Source organism: Nansenia antarctica, assembly GCF_963989245.1.
Source record: "Nansenia antarctica genome assembly, chromosome: 5".
NCBI classification, from domain to species: domain Eukaryota; kingdom Metazoa; phylum Chordata; class Actinopteri; order Argentiniformes; family Microstomatidae; genus Nansenia; species Nansenia antarctica.
In genome coordinates this window covers 67,767,717-67,791,170 of record NC_137690.1, presented here as the reverse complement: position 1 = coordinate 67,791,170, position 23,454 = coordinate 67,767,717, and the positions used below count along the sequence as shown (strand labels likewise).

General features: G+C 42.0%; 1 protein-coding gene across 1 annotated transcript in view; it reads right to left on the bottom strand.

Moving 5' to 3' along the window:
* Positions 1-13,405, bottom strand: part of pias1a (protein inhibitor of activated STAT, 1a) — a gene marked incomplete at its 3' end in the record, with an annotated part of 50,306 nt that extends 36,901 nt beyond the window's left edge. Inside the window, 1 exon segment of the mRNA XM_080531124.1 lies at positions 13,385-13,405.
* Positions 13,406-23,454: the final 10,049 nt, after the last annotated feature.

Below are 23,454 nucleotides of genomic sequence, written 5' to 3'. Positions count from 1 at the left end.
TGGGGGAGTAGAGAAGGAGCACCAAATGATGGGTGGGGGAGTAGAGAAGGAGCACCATATGATGTGTGGGGGGGTAGAGAAGGAGCACCAAATGATGGGTGGGGGAGTAGAGAAGGAGCACCAAATGATGGGTGGGGGAGTAGAGAAGGAGCACCATATGATGGGTGGGGGAGTAGAGAAGGAGCACCATATGATGGGTGGGGGAGTAGAGAAGGAGCACCATATGATGGGTGGGGAGTAGAGAAGGAGCACCAAATGATGGGTGGGGGGTAGAGAAAGAGCACCATATGATGGGTGGGGTAGAGAAGGAGCACCATATGATGGGTGGGGGGTCGGGGGTTAATACAGTCCTCCCTACCCTCCTCCTCTGTCAGTGCTGGTTCATAAGACACTGTCTGGGGCCTTTCCTCACTACAGTACCAGAGGATGATAAGACCACAGTAGTAGGGATGCTCCGATCTGGATTTTTGGGGCCGATACCGATCACCGATTTTTTTCCTCAAGATCAACCGATACCGATACCGATACCGATTTTTAAAAAAATACATAACTGTAGGCCTACTGACTGGATAGCCTACATATTTTTTGCTTTTTAGACAAAAGTTTTGATCCATTAGGCACCAAGCAAACGCAGACCCATTTTTATGGCATAGTAAAGGTCTGGCCTATCACCCAGTTAGGGCCTGAAGCCCAAGTCAGTCGATATGGCTGTATAAAAGACATCATAAACGTGGCCTTCATGGTTTACATACTGTTACGTCCTCCTATGTTTTCTGTTCAGTTATCTGTCTTCCCCAGGAAAGGGAATTTAAAAAAATAAATAAAATAAATAAAGATAGTTTTTTGCGATCGGCCATTTTTGCCGATCACCGATCGAGTCATTTGGAGTGAAATCGGCCGATTTAAATCGGTGGCCGATAAATCGGAGCATCCCTAAGCACACAGAACACTCATCCAGTCACTCATCCAGTCAAATAAGGTCCAGCGTGACACCTAAACCGACAGCATAGCTCATAGCTCTAGCATTTCAACTTTGCATATGTTTGTGTGTGTGTGTGTGTGCGTACACGTACAAATTGAAAAGGCCAAAGGTCGCATGACGTCAGTGGCCAGAAGCGAAGGCGTGACCTCCCTAATGAGATCATTCCTATGTTACTTGGGGTCTCCTCCTTAAACTCCTCTTTCCTCTGTTTCCTCCCTCTCTACCCAAACGCAACGACATGCTGTGGAGAATTTCATTTGTTTTGGACTCCCCTCCCCCTCTCTCTCCCTCCCTCTCTCTCTCTCTCTCTCTCTCTCTCTCTCTCTCTCTCCTCTCTCTCTCTCTCTCTCTCTCTCTCTCTCTCTCTCTCTCTCTCTCTCTCTCTCTCTCTCTCTCTCTCTCTCTCTCTCTCTCTCTCTCTCTCTCTCTCTCTCTCTCTCTCTCTCTCTCTCTCTCTCTCTCTCTCTCTCTCTCTCTCTCTCTCTCTCTCCCGTCGTTTGTGATGTGATGTGCTGTGTGTTGTGTTTTCTTTTGACTAAGGAGGAGCAGAGGAGCGGGTAGCGAGCATTAACACCCTCTGTCCTCGGCCGAGGGAGTGTGGGAGTGAAGGATGGAGTGAGACAGAGAGAGAGAGAGTGAGAGAGAGAGAGAGAGAGAGAGAGGGAGGGAGAGAGAGGGGGAGGGGAGTCCATGAAATTCTCCACAGCTCCAGTGAAAACAAAAAGAGAGAGAGAGAGAGGCAGACGTGAGCGCTTGTGAAAGGGGGAGGGGAGAGGGGGGGAGGGGGGGGAAGAGGGGAAGACTTCACTGTTTGACTTGACAGATAGAGACCATCTGAATTAAACCCAGCGTAGGCTACTGCAGTGGAGATGAAAATATAGCACCAAAAAAGGACAAGAGGAACAGACTATGATACACACACCACACATGTACACACATTACACATGTACACACATTACACATGCACACACACACACCACACATATACACACTCCAAACATGCACACACACACACCACACGCACACACCACACACACGCCACACATGCACACACACACTACACATGCCCGTACCACACATCCAACCCCTCTCACACTCACCCACCCACTCTTAGGCAAGAAACACACAATGTAGCCTACTGTAAAAGCACTCACATCGCAGAGATCCAAGTGTCCGTTACTTGCGGGACTGCACGAGAAGCAGAAGCAGACCAGAGATTGGGAGTACTGATATTATTTTATCTCGGGAATCAAAGAGTTTTTTTTTTTTTTTTCGTACATTCAGCCGCAGGTTTTAGGGCAAATGTCATGACGACATGTCATGTACCCAAAACGACATTCTTATGAAAAACAACGTTGTTTTTCGAGGAGCTTTCTCACCTTTGTGCACAGCACACACATAGTTTCCCGGTCCGAAACTTGACACCACTACACCACACCATTGTGCTGTGGATGCTAGTGCCTGCCATGACACAGCCTACAGTTGTGACTGGGGATTTCTACTTTTCAGTTTCTGGACCTGTTAGTCATTACTCTCTTTACTCACGTGCCTGGGTGCACGTATTGACTTCAAGAAACATTTAACCCACCCACACACACACGTACGCGCACACACGCACACGACGCACGCACGCACACGCACGCACACGCACGCACTCTCTCTCTCTCTCTCTCATCCTCGCCACCACCTTCAACAGAGGACACACATAATGAGAGGAAACAGGCAGCAAAACGGTGCTTTGAAGATGTAGGCTGTGCTGTGTGTGTGTGTGTGTGTGTGTGTGTGTTGCCTCTTTGAACGTTTCATCTGTCAGGAGAAGCACAGGGGCTACACCACTGCTGTGGCAAGAAATAAACACACACACATGTCTTACAGAAGGTAGGAGTCAGGAGCCAACAGTATTGTCAGTCATACTGACACACACTAACACGACACACACACTCTCTCACACACACACACACACACACACATTCATTGATTCTTATCTCATGTGGGATCCCCAAAAACAACAACACGCAGAAGCCAGCACCTGCACAAAAGGTGCCCGCATACTAGAGAACACACACACACACACACACAAAGGGTAAGCATGCAAAGAAAGTGCTTACATTCACACAGAAAGCCCATGAATACACACACACACACAATGCACAACCGCCACACGCAAAAGGTGCATGTTGTGAATTGCGCGCACACACACACACACACACACACACACACACACACACACACACACACACACACACACACACACACACACACCACACCCACATCAAGGGAGGCTGGCGGAGGTAGATAGCAGAGGACAGGCTCATTGTAATGCATGGGATGGGATGAGGAAAGTCTACCTCCACCAGCTACCTCTGCTACACTCATACCCAGTCCAGTGTTATAACACATTCAGACTGAGCCTGAACCGTTGCTGAAAGCTGATAGGAATAGGTGAGATTTCATGATACAATCTCCTTTATGCCTGTAGGCTGATAGAGACAGTGAGGAGAAGCGCTGAACAAAAATGGCCCCTTCTTCATAACAACTAAGTAACATATTTATTCAACACATGTTGGTGGTCCACAAGCAAACGACTAAAGCTTAGCCTATTGGTTCGCCACAAAGTGTATTGTGCAAATGTATGTGGGTTTCTTTCAAATACTTTGAGTGCCAAATACTTTAGTTTGTACTTTTTAGGACTAATCCGTTGGTTCCCCTGCGGTGATCCTAACCCTAACCTTTATCCCAGATCAATCAAGCAGAAGGGAAAATAAACACTGTGGAACCAATTGGATAGTCCCAAAAGTGCAAACAAATCCAAGATAAATAAATTAAGCGCACCTTAATGGGTTAATTTTTATGTAGCCTATTTGAGCCCAGGTGTGGTTATTGTGTATGTATGGTTAGGGTTAGGGTTTGGGTTAGAAACCCATCCTGTTTCTGTTCTGTTGAAGTTTGTCTACTCACTCTGCGCTGTTTGTCCCAGAGAGGCTGCCGTTGGGAGCCTCTGTGTCTCTGTAATCTAGAGTTTTACTGTATCCTACGGTCCAATCCTGACCCTGGATCACCTGCCCCCAAAACCCTAATCCCGCTGGATCACCAGAGGGGTGAAGGGATTAGACAATCCACGCAAAGTCAAAAACTCACTTGTGTATCAGCATATCCCAAGGTAGGCCTACACCAGACCTTTTGAAAAGTAAAAAAAAACATGAGTAGTTGAGGTGTGCTTAATTTCCCTTGGAGTTTTGATACATCTATTCAATTGGTTCCATTGCATAAGGCAAAACATATAAAGTACATTGACATTTGACTGGTATACACTATAGGCCTGCAGGGTTGTCTTACTGACTAACCGAGATTCTGGAAGATGAAACTGATAAAGTCATGCAAGACAAAAATGCTCTGCAGTGTGTGTGTTTGTGTGTGTGTGTGTAAGAGTGGACTGTGTACGTGTGTTTGTGTGTGTGTACTCTACCTGCCCATTATATAAAGCCCTCGCTCCCTGCTAGAGGGAGTTCAGCTGTATTCTGTGCGCCAGCTCTCTCTCTCTCTCTCCCCCCTCCCCCATCCTCCACCTCCCCCTCCTCCTCCTCCTCCTCCTCCTCCTCCTCTCTCTCTCTCTCTCTCTATCCTCCCATCCCCCCCCCCCCCCCCCATCTCTCAGCCTTCCAGCTCTACTGGCTCCGACTCAACTCTCAAATACCATGTCTCATTGTGTTCTCTGGGCATGGCTGTAATGTCATATAACCTACAGCCACTGACATATATACACTGATTTATATCCAGCACGGCTTAGACCACATCAGTGTTTCAACAGTTAGTCAGGACAAACAAGAGGGGGACTCTTTGTTGCCTTTGTGAGAGAAAGGTCAAAGGGCCTAATTCCTCCGAGAAAGTACCGAGACTTCACCTCAGGGCTAAGAACACTCCCTCCTTTTCTTCTAGGCCTCCGGGGGGGTGACGGCGTGCTTCAGACGGGATCCATCTGAAGCTGGATTGCTGCCAGACGGATAGGTAGCCAAAGTGCCTAGAGGCTAGACAACTATCTAGTCCCAGCTTGCCACCGAGCCCGGGGGCTACAGAAGTCTGGTCATAGCTTCCACAGGCAGATTACGGGGGCCGTATACTTTAGAAAATACATCCCTTCTTCCTGCCTTCCGACCCTTCCGCTCTGATCTAACGGGGGTTGGGTTGTTCTGAGCCAAGGTTTACCGGCATCCCTTATCCCCTCGTGGAGTAACGTTGTACCGTGTGATTTCTTCAAGAGAGAGAAGATGGAGGGATACATGTTAAGGTTAAATACACATCGCGCTCGCAGTAGGCAACAGGAACAGAACAGGAAGTTCCAAGCGAGGCTACACAGGAAAACAACTGACCTCTCCCGCAACCTCACTCATCCACAAAGGAGAGGAAGAAAGATGGAAAGAAAGAAAGAAAGAAAGTCAGAGAGAGCGAGAGAGCAAGAGAGCAAAGGATAAATTCAGGCGGAATAGCCAGGATTGTGGTCGGATGTGTGCTAGAAGGCTAGATGGTAGGCACTCTGATAGGTTGATCTGATCTGGGAGCAGCACAGCAATGAGAAACAGGGGGAGGAAGTCCAGTCTCTCATTATAAGACAGATCTGTGCTGCTCCCCGTCTCATCATGTCGTCTGTTCTGCCCTCTCCTCCATGTCTCTCTCATAGTCCCAAACTTGTCCCAACATTTGCATAGATTTAAAATGATTTGATAAGTGGAAGCAAAAATGCTAAACGCTCCACCGTGTGTCGTCGTCGTCCCCGATAGGCCAGCCGTATTATCTTCTTGCTCATGTTTAATTCTCTGAGATCGGCACAGGAAGGGAGTAGAGCCTAGGTCTATTTTGAGATTCAGAATCTACTGCTGGTTTTAGTCATCATCGTGGTGCATCGTGTGTAGTTTTGGGTGCTCTCTTTCTGACTAGGCCTACAACTTGTGATGACACCGTAAACATCATTCGCATTTTTTGCACAGCATCCACACGGACAGACGCAGCCAAGAGGAACCAACTTAAACAGTGTTTCTTATGTCCTGCTTGTCCGGGGGGAATCTGTCGAGGTTAAACTGGCTAATGAAATCAATACTAACCTGAGATGTGAGCACACTAGTAGACTCGTTTTTCTGTAGCCTATTTCCTAGATAAAGAGTATTTGGGCATTATTTGATTTGAGCCAATCACACGACTGCAAGGTGTAGCTCTCCGAATCTGAAAGTGTGGTGTGCAAGCACCAGGGGGGGAGTGCTGTGAGAGATGATTGATGTAAGGTTTTTCTCGATCTTGGTATTGGGAAAACGAAGGTCCACCAGACCTTCCGAGCACATTGTGTGGAAGAGTCTAGAAATTAGATTACATCTTCGCCATACCCCATTCCTTTCAGATCTAGGTCTACACGTATCTAGGGTAGGGGATCAGGCTTGCTTCTGGACAGGACCGTGTTCTGTTCAGTTCTGCCCCTCAGGTTACAGGTCATTGGGGAGGCCAGTGCAATCGCTCAGTTCTATTATTAGCTATTAACCCTGAGTGTGCTGACACACATTTTCAACCAAAAAAATCATCAGTTTTACAACACCTAAAACGATCACCTACTTGAAACCCACATTCAATTGGGAAAAGAACCACCAAGAGATTCTCAGATCGAGGTTCCAATTAAACGACCGACGTTGCTATGTATGGTTTTACTGTGTGATGTTATTGGATCGTTTTAGGAAGACTTTTTTATAACATGGCGAGGGACTACGGATGAAAATTAGCCTTCTGGGTGAATCTGGGGTATTTACATTTGTAATGTTCATTAGTATCCCTTTACAAATAAAATAAACAAGAAAACAACAACAACAAAAACAACATCCTCCCTAATGATAATATCCCCATGCATGTGCGCACGATTTGAAGAGGCAGCCACCAGAGACAGAAAGACCACTCCAGAACACCCCTGGCATGTAACAACATGTCTGTATTCAAACCGAGTTGTAATTTCAAAAGCACGTTTTGGAACCCAAACGGCGCTCAATTAAATATTTATTTCAAGGGATATACAGTCGCTATCGAAAGTCAACACATCCCTTCACTTTTTCCACATTTTGTTGTGTTATAGACAAGAGAGGCAAATGTATTAAAATGTTAACACAGAAATACCTGTGAACGTGCATAATGTCTTCACACTCTTTGCTATGAAAAGTCTGAAATATCATCAACAAATCACTCAATAAGTTAAATTGAGTCCATCGTAATGCAAGGATAATAGTTAAATTGTAATTTTGGAATCAATATCTCAGTTTTTATAGGGTCTCTGATTTGCATATGAATCAATTACACACTGTGTAGATTAGGATGTCACTACCAACACAGCAAATTTGATAATTTTGCTGAGGCAAACTCCTCAGTCCCTGCCAGTGACAAATACCCATAATAACTTGATGCAGCAGCTACCACAATTCTTCACACGAGAGCTGCATGTGCTCGATTTGCACTAAACGTAATGCTTTGTAGTCAAATCAAATAAACACATTTTCAGCCACTTTCTTTGCTGTATCACTTGAATTAATTGTCACAATTATGGATATGAGCTAGATTATTTTTCCATTACGGGATTCTTTTTGGCCACTTGGATATAGACCAATTTTGTAGAGTGACTGAGATGATGTTGTCCCATCGACTGTGCTTTTTCTCTCCACCATTCAACTTTGTAGATTTTTGTAAGTCTCCCCAGGCCTCAGGGTCGCATCCCAGAGCAGTTTTGTTCCTCTCCATTTGCTCAATTTATAATGACCACCTGATCCACACAGTGTGTAATTGATTCCTATGCAAATCAGAGACCCTATAAAAACAAAGATATTGATTCCAAAATTACATGAACTATTATCCTTGCATTAAGATGGACTCAATTCAACTTATTGAGTGATTTGTTGATGACATTTTTGCTTTTTATGGACCCAAATTCTGTTTGTTTCCAGCACCTTGCTGAATGTATGCCACTAAGAATTATGGCTGTTCTGAAGGCAAAAGAGGGGGTCCAACCCAGTACTAGCAAGGTGTACCTAATGAAGTGGCCGGTGAGTGTAGAACATAGTCATCATTACAGGAAGGTTTTTGAAAGCTTGAACCTTACAGAATGCACCTTTAAACCCAACTGAGAGTAGTGTATTGCAGGGCCTAAACAGTGTGTGTCTGGTCTGCTGTGGTTGTGACAGGTTGCTGAGAGGGTTAACGGAGAGGAGAAACTGTGAAAGCCGTAAATAGGCACTGGAGCTGCTTCCAGGTGGGAGGAAGGAAGTAATCTGTTCAGAGGTGATATATTTTCCCCTTCCCCCAGCCCCCCCCACCCCCCACCGTGCCTTTGCTTCCTCACTGCTCCTCAAAACCAGATTGTACTCCAACCTTTCCTCTACCACAGGAACGGTGGATGCAAATGACAATGACGTTAAAGCATAAGGACACTTTGACGGCAACGTTGAGCATATAGTAGAAGCTGTTAACAACTAATAACCAGTAAAGGGCCCTTAAGGTTGAAAACCTCCTTTTCGGGTTTCCATTATGCGACTTTGCTTCGTTGTTAGTGCTTTGAGGAGACCTCCACCTGCCATTGAAGCAGAGTCTTTATCTCAAACTTCTCCTGCAGCTGCATCGACCTTGCTACAATACTCAAGGTACATCACTCAATAGGCTGAAAAAAGTGAATTTATTTTCAGCAGACATTATGAATGTCATGTCAGCTGCATTGCAGGTAGGGGACAAGGCTCTGTCATACATGATCTGATTTGAAATGTCGCTTTACTCTAAGCCTGGTATGAAGTCTGATATCAGAAGTCTGATATGTTCCTACATCCATCCGGCCTCTAACACCAGTTAGCCTACATATTTCCACAGCAACAGAGTCTTAAAAATCATCATGAGAGCAAGGCACTATTACAGCATACATTTTTGGGGACAAAATATCAAATTCTATTCTTGGTAAACATAGGCCTAGGCTGTTATGAAAGTCAGAACTAGCTTATGTTGTGGACGAAAAACAATCTTCCAGGCTTTCACCCTTGGCTAGTTTCGTCTTTGTCCACTGAAGACCACTGCACGGCACAGCCAGACATAATGATCTGTATGGGCAATTTAACAGCTTTATGCTGCATCAGTCACCACCGAATTACATTGCGGCCGTCGCGTGAGCCTGTGTCCTGTTGGTAACAGAAAGGTAACAAGACGCGTGGTGTTAGGGGGGGGGGGTGTGTGACAACTTGTGTTGTTTTGACGTCACTGAGGGATCTAGTGTCGTCGTCTGGACGGCTCTGTAGACTCCACGTTTACACTTCTAATCGTAGGGGCCGCCGCACTGCCCAGGGAGCCCGCTTAGCATGTCTCCATAGACGACTGTGGGAGTGGCAGCCACTGCATTCACAACAACACGCAATCCCACACCATAACTGACACTATAACTGACTCACCGATGAACAGAAACCTTCTTCATCCACGCGATTTAATATAGGCCTACTCTAAAGAACACACGATGACAGTGATAACCAAACTGTTAGAGAAACAACCCTAGTGCTGACAGGATGGAGGGGGAGAGAAGGACCTGTGTCATTTAGAGATTAACCTAACCACCGGGTCTACAAATAGCCTCCACCTGTAAGCCTCCTTCCAGAGTGCAGGGAGTTAGGGTAGTTATATGGTTGCAGCTGCAGTAGAAGATTGAGTTCTTCTGCCAAGCACTAACAATGACGCAATTTAGAAGCAAGTCGGCATAAAGGAAACTTGAAAAGGAGGTTTTCAACCTTAAAGGTTCTTTCTCCAGTGATACAAAACCTTTCCTCTGCACTTCCTTTCCTCCATCTGCACTGATCTGCAAACACATGACGAGTGACTTCGACATGCAACATGCAAGGGGTTTCACCTGCTCAGTGCTTTCAGATTGTTGCGTAATGTAAAGGAGCCTGAGGACACTTGTAAGCAAAGAATCAAGGAGGCTGTGGCGCAGGAGGTAGAGCCGGCGTCTAATGATCGCAAGGTCGACAGATCGGCGGTTCAAACCCGGGCTGGTCACATGTCGAGGTGTCCTTGGGCAAGACACTGAACCCCAAATTGCTCCCAATGAGTGGGTTGGCGCCTTTCATGGTAGCTTGCCACCATTAGTGTGTGAATGGGTGTATGAGAGACCATTGTAAAGCGCTTTGGAATAAGGCGCTATATAAGTAGTCCATTTACCGCTTAACCGTGCAACAGGGGCGGACATCGTTGATAAAAGTGAATCCAGCTGTGTTTTAAGCCCATTCTTACATGAATAAACGCAAGTCAGTTTTGATGATGCAAGTCAGTTTTGATGACGCAATCCAGCGCCACTTTGTTTAAGGATCATGGGGAGAACCATGAGATGCATCCTTGTGAGGCAACGAAACCAGCCAAGGATGAGAAAGTGAGGTGTGAATCATCTGATTACATGACATCAACCAGCAACTGATGAACCGGGGGCCACCTCACACCTCCATAGTGTTCAGCAGAGAGGAGAGGAAAAACTGACTCAGTAGACATTTACCTCCGCTTGTGATTTACACTCAGAGGAGCCTGGGTTCTCTCTCTTCTGGCCTAATTAAAGGTGCTATTTTGCAGACTGAATCTAAACAGACTCCCTGGCAGAAATAACTAGCTACATAACACAAACTTTTTAGAGTTTATTTCCAGGCTACAAACAGTCTAGCTCGCTATCAGTGTTGAGGGTAACAAGTTACAAAAGTAACACATGGGAGTTACTGTTAGGGGTGGGCATCGACGATCGATAATTGATCGATAAGGATCTTGGTCGATCACAAAATAAAACATTTGGTCGATCACAAAAAAATGTTTTGTGATCGACCAAATGTTTTATTTTGTGATCGACCAAGATCCTTATCGATCAATTATCGATCGTCGATGCCCACCCCTAGTTACTGTGTTCAAATATTGTAGCCTAATATTATTACAGTTAGCCTACTTTTTCAAGGACAGTTTACTTTATTAATAATAATAATAATAATAATAATAATAATAATAATAATAGCTTAGATGTAGCTATATAGCGCCTTTCTCAAACCCAAAGACGCTTTAAATGATTACTTTCAGAATCATATCTCTATCAACATGTTGTAGCCGATATAACAGAATGTGTATAAGCTATAAGCCTTGGAATTCATTCTGTAACTTGTTTCGTGTTGTCATAAAGCCAAAAATCTAAGAAAGATGGCAGCTGTGTTGTCATAATACATTGAAATAAAAGCCATAACATTAAAGGGATTACTTGACATCAAGGACACATGTAAGTCAAACAAACTCAAAGTTTGTAAGTCAAGTCAAACTCAAACATCAAACTACACCTTCACTCATGATGATAATAATTCATTACATTTATATAGCGCTTTTCCGAGGCTCAAAGACCCTGAATGATACAGACCGGCCTAAAGTGTAGCTCCATACTAAATGGACAGCATAAAAAAAAGCTAAATAATCTAAATAAAGTTATGTAACCATTAATATGTAATATTAGTTAACATGCAATGTAACAAGTTAAGTAATGAATCCCAACTCTGCTCTGCTTGCTAAGAATATAAATCATGTAGATTTATCTCCATAAAGTGGAAAACTAATTTTGCAGCTGGGATATGCCATGTCATCAGAGAATTGATTTGATTGGTTATTCGGTTATTAGGGTTGATGCTTAATGGGGTCCTTGGGACAGAGACCTAACTTCGGTCCAACTCAATTGCTTATGCGACTTTATGGGCCAAAGACAAGATTTCAGGAGATAAACTTTTGTCAAGGACTTTCATTCTATGATACAGTAGAGGCTAATTATGGACATGTTGTGCTACTTAGGCTAGACTTCATATAACATTGTTACAAAATGGACCTTACATATGTACCGTCTGAGATCTCAGCTCAATCAGAACAACAGGTCAGTGGGGATCTATTTCATATAGGCTATACCTAGTCGTTGCATTACTCCAAAACATGATTAGGTAACTTAGAAACTCAACCTCGTCCTGCAAAAAAGGTTTAAACCAAGGGATCCTTTTGGAACAGAAACTTAAAGAGCAGCCCCTGAGAAGGACCAAAAATACGAAAGAAATACCAACCAACAACATCATCTCTGCCTCCACCTGAGGGCATGACTATGGATCCCATTACCAAGCAGACAAAGCTAACAACGCTAGAGGAATGCCTCTCTGATCAATACAGTTGCTCAATATCCGCCAAGAAGAAAAGCATATCATCAATTCCTCTGTTTCAATGGGTTACACACAAACAGTAAACACAAAGCAAACACACAAACAAACACACAAACAAACAACAAACAGCCTATAAAACAGCTAAGAAGAAAAGGACACCTGCAACTCTCATTATGGTATAATGATGTCAATATTGCCTGAAGGGCAACATTCTTTCCTCCACTGTTGTCTTCACACAGCCTTCTCTCTCTCTCTCCCTCTTAACCTACACTTAGGGAACCGGTGTTGTACATCCACAGCTCCATGCAGCAGTGACATACAGGGTAAATGACAGACCTGGCTGCCCCGAGACTCACTGAACTGTGAGCATTCACAGATAAGTCTGCTATAGTTCCACACAAGACATTGCTTTAACAAACCGGTGTGCAGCAGACGTGAACTAAATTGGACAACTGGACTTTATTGAATTTGGAATCCACCACACAAAATAGGTTATACGGATTGAATCTAGGTCTGGCTGGTAGAGACTGCAAGCACAGAAGTTGGTTTGGAAGCAAAACCGGGAGGCATCCCACATAATGCAGACAGTTGCATGCTTTGCATTTCTGACAACTATGAAACGCTTAGAGGTTGTAGCCTACAAAGTAACAGTTAAATGTAACGGTTGTGAGTGACCACATCTAGTTGACCTGTATTGAAACATGTTACCAACCCGATAACTTAAGTGATCATTGCTCATATCAGGGACGTTAGTTAGATGCACGGAGCTCCCCCTGTGACAGCTGTCAGAACCGCTCGCGCCCACTCTGAAACACCAACTAATTAGCTGCCAATGCACTCTCCTTTATGTCAACCGAACCTATTTATCACATGGAGTTATTTTTCCATTTATGTCTACTAAATTACTGATGAGATGAAATTATTATTATATTCCAGCTTACTGATTAATTAAACTACCAGGCAAAGAAACAGCTCCGACGGAACAAGCGGGGTCTCTTAACATCAACAATAACATGTTTCTGACCAGCTTTCGCGTTGTGAGAGATGTATTTAAAAGTCCCACTGTTGCTTTGTACAATAAAAATGAATTCTAACCAAATTTAAGATTTCTGTTGTCTTAATTGCATTGACGAATACATTGCATTTGCCCATAATAACGCCTGGTAACCGTTAAAATCTGTAATGATTTCAAGCTGCGCTTTACCTTCAGTTCCGCACTCTCCGCCATCTTGAAATTTTGAACGCGAACGTGATGAGGTGCGTGACCGCGCACTACGCGACGTGATCGCGCTCGGTGGGGTAATAGGGGGGTAGTCAGAGATTATATCTAGGCTACTGTACTTTTTTAAAGAAAAGTAATAAGGCCAATGTTTGGCATGGCACATTTGATGTGCAACAAAAAAAAACGCACCTGTTTAGCATTGCACCACTCTTTGTCCTTCCTGATGAAGTTGAACTCATATATTTTATATAGTCCTTGACATGTTGCAAAACTACTGAGAGGCATCCAGCCAATAGTATCCAGCTGCGGCCTGGACAAGCCCCTGACTAAACCAATCATATTTTCCCCCACTATACGAGATAATGTATAAAATAATGACACCCCAGAACAGAACACTAAAAGAACAATGACAGTGGCTTACACGTATGACACTTTGTCCTCCAAAGCAGTTTCACAATGACTAATCATGGTTCTTGATTAGTCATTGTGATGATACGAAGCTCTTGTGTGAGAAAAAAACACAAGATAAATGTAATGCTTAATAAATGCTTTGGTTTTTTTGTGGGGGTTTTGTACATTCCATTTTCAATAGGCCTCGGTGCAGGTTTGTGTAATTTGTTTAACATTATCACATCCAGTCGGATGAAAGATGATTTGTTTAGTCAGGGGATAGGTTTAGCCAGGATCTCATTAGTGACAGGCCAGCCTCGCAGGGCTGCAGCTAATACTACTGGAACTATGAACCACTGACTTATTCAATAAATCCTCTGTTCAACTGCAAATGTGGAACATTTAAAAATGTGGCACATTTTTTTTTATATAGCCTGTGGCATATCCAAAAATATCTTAAAGGCTATAGCCTTTTACTACAGTTAGTGACATTCAAAGAACCAGAAGGCCTACAGTAATGCATCTTAAGATTATTTTTTTGTGTGTCCTTGCACATTGGGTTACTTCATTAGTATGTCTCAGTGATGAATAGATTGCCGGGTCGTTCTTTGCCCAAATTAAAAGTTGTCTGTCCATGAAAACAACTAGTACATTTTGATGTTCAATACATTCCAGCAATCATTTCAGGGTAATTCTCAGAAATCATACCGATGCCCACTCCTCACAGGGTAAAATAATGCTGCTATGCATGATGTGACAAGGGCCACTGCTCTCAATGAAGTAGGCTAATAGCCTATTATTGATAAGGTCCAAAAACAAAAGGGACATTAAGGACATGGTATTTATCAGCCAGTAGGGGGCACCCTTTACCAGGTATCGGTAAATCAGCCTAAATTATTATAAGGATCCCACTGTAGCCTACTCATTACAGTTTTTTACGATTGCTAACTCACCATGTTCAATACTGAAACCACAGTTTCACAACTCTTCATACAGTCTGCATTCGTAACACTCATGTTGGCCAATGACTTCATTCATGTCTCAAAAGAAGCTCGTTCAACCACACACTGTCAACAATGTTCACTCAGAAGCATACACTGTCATTCATAACATTCTGACTTACAAAATACTAACAACAGGGAGCATTACATAGTTTGAATGATTTTCACAAGAATTAATATTTCATTATAAAAATGGTTTGATTTATAGTAATCATAGACAGAATAGTTGACTGTACAACTGTAACGTATTAGGCAACAAGAATGAATCAGAAATGCCACAATTTGCTTCTATCCTTTACAGTATTCTATCTTTTGCTTCTATCCTTTATGTTTTATCCTTTTTTTTCAGTATCTTTACATAAAGTAAGTTACGGTACATTTACTTCAAAGTACACTACATTTACTTGTGTAAAATTAAAAGTGAAAAATAAAGTGGAAGATGCAAAATACTGTAAAAAATAAAAACAGAAATTCCAGGGCTACAATACAATAGCAATCACACCAAAAATGTCTCACTCCTGAGGGTTTTGGTCCACCCTCTGGTCTGCATCTGGTCACATCTAATGTCTTCCCTGGCAATGCATCTAGTCTATTTCATTTCATTGTATATATTCAGCTAATATTTTCTAGACATTTCAATATGATTACTGCAAATAGTGAAAATACCACCGCTCATCCGTTATCAGACTTTGCTGAGGTTCTGGAACTGAAGAGTATCAATAGAGTGCAAAATAACAGCATCTGCACACTCAAACACTGTGCAAAAAAACTGTTTATTGCGAGCTTTTTGTCATATATGATAGGAATATGATTACTGCAAAATTGCACCAAATAATTCAGTTTTGAACGTGTTCTTCAGAGTTTTGAACACAGTATGTTAGCAATGAAAAAATGTGTTGCAAATACATAGTATTTTGCAAGTGGGGGAGTTTGAATGAGAGAAGTGTTATGGCATTTGGAGAACGTAGTCATTGAATGCATTCTGTATGAAAGCAATGCACAAATCACAGAGAAAGAGTCACAGTTTTGTTCACATGGGTTTCTGCTCTGCTGACTGTATGAAGAGTTGTGAAACTGTGGTTTCAGTATTGAACATGGTGAGTTAGCAATCGTAAAAAACTGTAAACAGAGTCACAGATTGTCGCCTACATCATCATGTTATTGCATCTCTATTCCTTAACCCATTTGTTCCCAAAGTTGTACAACACATGAAACTATGCGAATCATAATGTCATTAGTAACCCCTTGTAGGTCATTTATCGTTTTTCTTTTTAAGAATGAAATGTAATGTGAAAAGGTAGGTTTGGTTGTCACGAACAAACCCACTTACAGACACACCACAGCCTTGTTATCCACTACCCTGTCCCTAATACCTAAATGTTACCCATTACCCTGTCCCTAATACCTACATGTTACCCATTACCCTGTCCCTAATACCTAAATGTTACCCATTACCCTGTCCCTAATACCTAAATGTTATCCATTACCCTGTCCCTAATACCTACATGTTACCCATTACCCTGTCCCTAATACCTAAATGTTACCCATTACCCTGTCCCTAATACCTAAATGTTACCCATTACCCTGTCCCTAATACCTAAATGTTATCCATTACCCTGTCCCTAATACCTAAATGTTACCCATTACCCTGTCCCTAATACCTAAATGTTACCCATTACCCTGTCCCTAATACCTAAATGTTACCCATTACCCTGTCCCTAATACCTAAATGTTATCCATTACCCTGTCCCTAATACCTACATGTTACCCATTACCCTGTCCCTAATACCTAAATGTTACCCATTACCCTGTCCCTAATACCTACATGTTACCCATTACCCTGTCCCTAATACCTAAATGTTACCCATTACCCTGTCCCTAATACCTAAATGTTACCCATTACCCTGTCCCTAATACCTAAATGTTATCCATTACCCTGTCCCTAATACCTACATGTTACCCATTACCCTGTCCCTAATACCTAAATGTTACCCATTACCCTGTCCCTAATACCTAAATGTTACCCATTACCCTGTCCCTAATACCTAAATGTTATCCATTACCCTGTCCCTAATACCTAAATGTTACCCATTACCCTGTCCCTAATACCTAAATGTTACCCATTACCCTGTCCCTAATACCTAAATGTTACCCATTACCCTGTCCCTAATACCTAAATGTTACCCATTACCCTGTCCCTAATACCTAAATGTTACCCATTACCCTGTCCCTAATACCTAAATGTTACCCACTACCCTGTCCCTAATACCTACATGTTACCCTCTACCCTGTCCCTAATACCTAAATGTTACCCATTACCCTGTCCCTAATACCTAAATGTTACCCATTACCCTGTCCCTAATACCTACATGTTACCCATTACCCTGTCCCTAATACCTAAATGTTATCCATTACCCTGTCCCTAATACCTACATGTTACCCATTACCCTGTCCCTAATACCTACATGTTACCCATTACCCTGTCCCTAATACCTAAATGTTACCCATTACCCTGTCCCTAATACCTACATGTTACCCATTACCCTGTCCCTAATACCTAAATGTTACCCATTACCCTGTCCCTAATACCTACATGTTACCCATTACCCTGTCCCTAATACCTACATGTTACCCATTACCCTGTCCCTAATACCTACATGTTACCCATTACCCTGTCCCTAATACCTAAATGTTACCCATTACCCATTACCCTGTCCCTAATACCTACATGTTACCCATTACCCTGTCCCTAATACCTACATGTTACCCATTACCCTGTCCCTAATACCTAAATGTTACCCATTACCCATTACCCTGTCCCTAATACCTACATGTTACCCATTACCCTGTCCCTAATACCTACATGTTACCCATTACCCTGTCCCTAATACCTAAATGTTACCCATTACCCTGTCCCTAATACCTAAATGTTACCCATTACCCTGTCCCTAATACCTAAATGTTACCCATTACCCTGTCCCTAATACCTACATGTTACCCATTACCCTGTCCCTAATACCTACATGTTACCCATTACCCTGTCCCTAATACCTACATGTTACCCATTACCCTGTCCCTAATACCTACATGTTACCCATTACCCTGTCCCTAATACCTACATGTTACCCATTACCCTGTCCCTAATACCTACATGTTACCCATTACCCTGTCCCTAATACCTACATGTTACCCATTACCCTGTCCCTAATACCTACATGTTACCCATTACCCTGTCCCTAATACCTAAATGTTACCCATTACCCTGTCCCTAATACCTAAATGTTACCCATTACCCTGTCCCTAATACCTACATGTTACCCATTACCCTGTCCATAATACCTAAATGTTACCCATTACCCTGTCCCTAATACCTACATGTTACCCATTACCCTGTCCCTAATACCTACATGTTACCCATTACCCTGTCCCTAATACCTACATGTTACCCATTACCCTGTCCCTAATACGTAACTACATGTTACCCATTACCCTGTCCCTAATACCTAAATGTTATCCATTACCCTGTCCCTAATACCTACATGTTACCCATTACCCTGTCCCTAATACCTACATGTTACCCATTACCCTGTCCCTAATACCTAAATGTTACCCATTACCCTGTCCCTAATACCTACATGTTACCCATTACCCTGTCCCTAACACCTAAATGTTACCCATTACCCTGTCCCTAATACCTACATGTTACCCATTACCCTGTCCCTAATACCTACATGTTACCCATTACCCTGTCCCTAATACCTACATGTTACCCATTATTACCCTGTCCCTAATACCTACATGTTACCCATTATTACCCTGTCCCTAATACCTAAATGTTACCCATTACCCTGTCCCTAATACCTAAATGTTACCCATTACCCTGTCCCTAATACCTGCATGTTACCCATTACCCTGTCCCTAATACCTACATGTTACCCATTACCCTGTCCCTAATACCTACATGTTACCCATTACTCTGTCCCTAATACCTAAATGTTACCCATTACCCTGTCCCTAATACCTGCATGTTACCCATAACCCTGTCCCTAATACCTAAATGTTACCCATTACCCTGTCCCTAATGCCTAAATGTTACCCATTACCCTGTCCCTAATACCTACATGTTACCCATTACCCTGTCCCTAATACCTACATGTTACCCATTACCCTGTCCCTAATACCTACATGTTACCCATTACCCTGTCCCTAATACCTACATGTTACCCATTACCCTGTCCCTAATACCTAAATGTTACCCATTACCCTGTCCCTAATACCTAAATGTTACCCAATACCCTGTCCCTAATACCTACATGTTACCCATTACCCTGTCCCTAATACCTAAATGTTACCCATTACCCTGTCCCTAATACCTACATGTTACCCATTACCCTGTCCCTAATACCTAAATGTTACCCATTACCCTGTCCCTAATACCTACATGTTACCCATTACCCTGTCCCTATACCTAAATGTTACCCATTACCCTGTCCCTTATACCTAAATGTTACCCATTACCCTGTCCCTAATACCTAAATGTTACCCATTACCCTGTCCCTAATACCTACATGTTACCCACCATTACCCTGTCCCTAATACCTAAATGTCAAAACCCTAATAAACCAATCATGTTATCATGTCTTCATTCTATATAACCTGGCCTTTTGATTGGCCATAGATCCCCAGCACATTTCAAATACACCTAGATACACTCAATACACACCTGTTACAGTAATACAGTAGCTCTGATACAGTAACCAGTAATATAGTAACTCTGATACAGTAACCATGTTACCCACTTTTCCTGTCCTTCGTTCGATAATAAACCTCTCAGCAGTAGTAACCTGTGACTAAACTGTCGCCTGTACACCCCAACCCGAGATATACCTTGTGACCAATGTACCCTAACCATACCAGAGAGATATGCCTGCATGGGCTCAAGTCCCATTCACTAATCCACCACAAATGTTTAACCACAAGAAGAGGGCCAGAAGATGAACCTACTATTCAGGCCGTGCATACTAATATACCTATATGACCCAGGTATATCCCTACACTCAACTACTAATACAAACCAGGTTCATCTCTGGAAATAAGGCCTGATACTCATAGAAAACAGGCCAGGGGCGCTTAGGTGGCGTAGCGGGTTAAGCGTCAACCATGTAACCGCAGGGTCCCCGGTTCGAATCCGGCCGGGGACATATCCTGCATGTCATCCCTCCTCTCTCTCTCACCCATCCTTCCTGTCTAATTCGCCACTGTACCTATGAAAAATATGAGTGGGACAGGCCAAAACCCCAGTGTTCATACACTTGTGTCTAAAGCCCTAATCTTCATTTAAACCACATTTATATTACCGGTAAGTCATATATCCCTACCAACCAGGTCTGCACCTGTCTTTGAAGCCCAATATTCACACAAACCAGGTCTACACTACCTGTACAGTAGTGTTAAACAGGGCTAGTCACACAACAACCCAAGTACTGAAAACTGATTTAAGCGCCTTTTTTGGATTCATGGATAATTGTAAAACCATGTGTAGAATCATTAAGATAATGTATGTCCTATCCTAAATCTACTGTTAACAGAGTTAATCTGCTATGACTAATGTATATGATGCATTATCGTTTATGTATTATCTCACGGGTCACAACTGCGACCTCTTAGTGTAGATATTTCTCTATTTCATGAGCAACATGAATGCAATGTATCAGAAATGAAATAATATATGTAAACTAGACCTTTGTAACATTATATCGACGAAGAAAATATTGTTCTATTTCAAACGTGTATTGTTTTTTTTAAAAACAGTTAAATTAAGAGATCTGGTGCCAAATCCCTCCTTAATGCACCGTTTGAGAAATTATATCCCCAAACACACACTCAGAAGAGTAATCTCATGTAATTCATCTTGAATTAAATGTATTAGCTCTATACAGGTCCATTATCGATCGCTTAGTGCTTTAGTTTTGCTTTGCTTTTCATTTTGGTAGGCTACCTCTCAAGCTATACCACAGGTTAAATGTGCCAGCCACAATGAGAGGCAGGTGCAGGTCAACTTTAGAAGGACCACTGTCAGTAGGGAATCATTCATCAAGAAATTATTCCATTAGCTATGTTGTCATAATGACATGGTCAAACATACAAGGTGGCTGGTGGACCGACCCTTTTATTCTTGTGATGGGCTTGCGTCATTTCAATCTATTATTACCAAAAACACACATTTCTAAATCAATATCATATCAGTTAATGGGTTGTCTGACAATTGATATAGAAAGGGGACTTGTTTGATTTGAAAAGGAATGTTTCAGCACACCACAGCCAAAAACGTTTTGAATGAGCATTAAATGGAGGTCGTTGTTACGATGAAAAGGTGAGACCACATATGTATCAGATAGCATTAATTCAGGGACCAGGGTGTAATGGTGGATGTGGTCTGTGTGCATTTTCAGTTTTTACACACCCATTGTTTATGACCTCTGTTTATCTGCCAATCATACGGAAGGATCAGTTTGTAAGGGTATCAACTAACTCTATGGACAAAAAACAAATCATACTGATCCATATGATCATATTGTTATTCTAATAAAGTCATACAGTATTATATGGGTCTTTGTAATAAATGTCCTGATTGGCAGTCAATCCGTATGTTTTTGAACACATAGATACAGGTTTGCAATGCTCAGCTAAAGGTTTATAATGTCAATACTGGAGGCCAATACCAATTAGCCTACCCAAAATAGGTCTACTGCATTGACATATTGTCTTCTCCTTAACTAAAATCCATGGCACAATACAAAGTAAAAACTGAACAATAAGCAGGATATGACTAGTCTTTAAATCTATTATTCTCATGATTGGTTTTAATTGGAATGTTTTCTGTATAAGATGTGCTGTTGTTATCTGAGAAAAATATTTGAATTCATATAAGTAGTTAGTATGAAAAAGAAACAAGCCTTCATATAAGGAGCAATTACAGTCAAAGGAAATGTATATTTGTCTCGCATCACTTCCATTATGCAAGTGTCTCAAGTATCTAGATCACATGGCCATCTGGGAGCTGTAATCAATATCTATTAGCTGTCACATCAGAGGAATTAGATTTCACTATTAGATCAGGCTATTCCCCTGACCGAATGTCAAACACTGTAACTTGACAGGAGATCTGAGGCATGTCACGTAATGTAAACGTCATGTGTCATGTGCTGAATGAGTTGTTTACTGTGATATACAACATAAACTGAAGGAACCATGACCGCAAATAGTCCTTTTGAAAAGATGCTGTTCTTCACAGCAACAGCAGATGTCAGTCTTGTACTTGGAAAAATGAGACATTTAGGAGGCAAGGCAAAAAGTGGCTGAACTTTTTTTAATCGTATTTTACAGTCATTTCTGACAATAATGACGTATATATATGAATGATATTGACCCTGCATGAGGTAAAGAGCAATACTTTGCAATCATTAGAAGGTATGAGAGTGAGAGTCACCGTAGTTGTAGAGATTAAAAGATAGGGGTGCACAAATAAACTGCACAAAATGAAATGTACAGTCAAGTCAATGGCAAACGTTTCTTTTGGTGGTTTCCTGGTTTCACCCACACTCGTATTTGTTGCCATGAACAAATGATTGAAATGGTGAAATATTCAAGAACATACAGTAGAAAAAATACATACATGTGCACAACAAACTGTTTTGGTTTATTTGTCAAATGTAAAGTTTAAGATGATTATCTATGAAACGTAATGCAACTGAGTAGGCTACATAAGGGTGCTGTGTGTCTTAGAATGAAAGAAATACAGTAGTGAATATTGTACATGATAACACCCAATCATATAGACTGTGTGAACACTGTACACAGCAGATTATTCATTTGTTGTGTGACACGACTTTGTCAAGAAGAACCTTTTATCTCATGAGCTCGTAAGTCATTACTAATAAGTGTCTGCATATATTTTTAATTGTGTTAGAAGGAAAATGTGCTCATTCATTACATCCAAACAAGTTGTTATTTCTTTCATACTGTATGTCTTAGAGAATTACAGTGTGGTCCAGATGGAAAGTAACGTCGCCCATTTAAAGTGCTTTTAATATCAATGATATACAATGTTTCATGTTTCAGATGAATGGAATGATTCACAACTCAATTAGATACGCTAAAATAAATAATGTAAAAACACATAATACAGTAAGCTGATGAAACAATCAAAGAAAATCATGGGATCCATTTGACTTGAAATATCACTTTATACAAGTCATTGCACATCGCCACACATAATATATATTTCCAGGATATCTAAAGAGCAATCAATTAGGATTCAGAGAGACTTGCCAATTATACATGAGCCCTATAAAACGTGATATCAACAGCCTATACATGGAGATACAATGAACCTCTCCTTTCATATGTACGTACGTATATCACAGTCTTCTAGCGCAAGAGCTCAATTCAAGGGAGTGCGGAGATCTTGTAAACTCCATCATATCCACTTTAGCGTTATAAATCGATAGCATCTCTGTATGTCTGTAGACAGGTAGTCCTTGAATAACTGGAGGAGCGAATAAGAAGTTACTACAAGTACTTCTGTTGAGGCAGATGTCTCTTTTTGGCTGCTTTGCATGAGCTGCTGTCCTAGGGTCAGTTGAGGGATGGGGTAGTCCA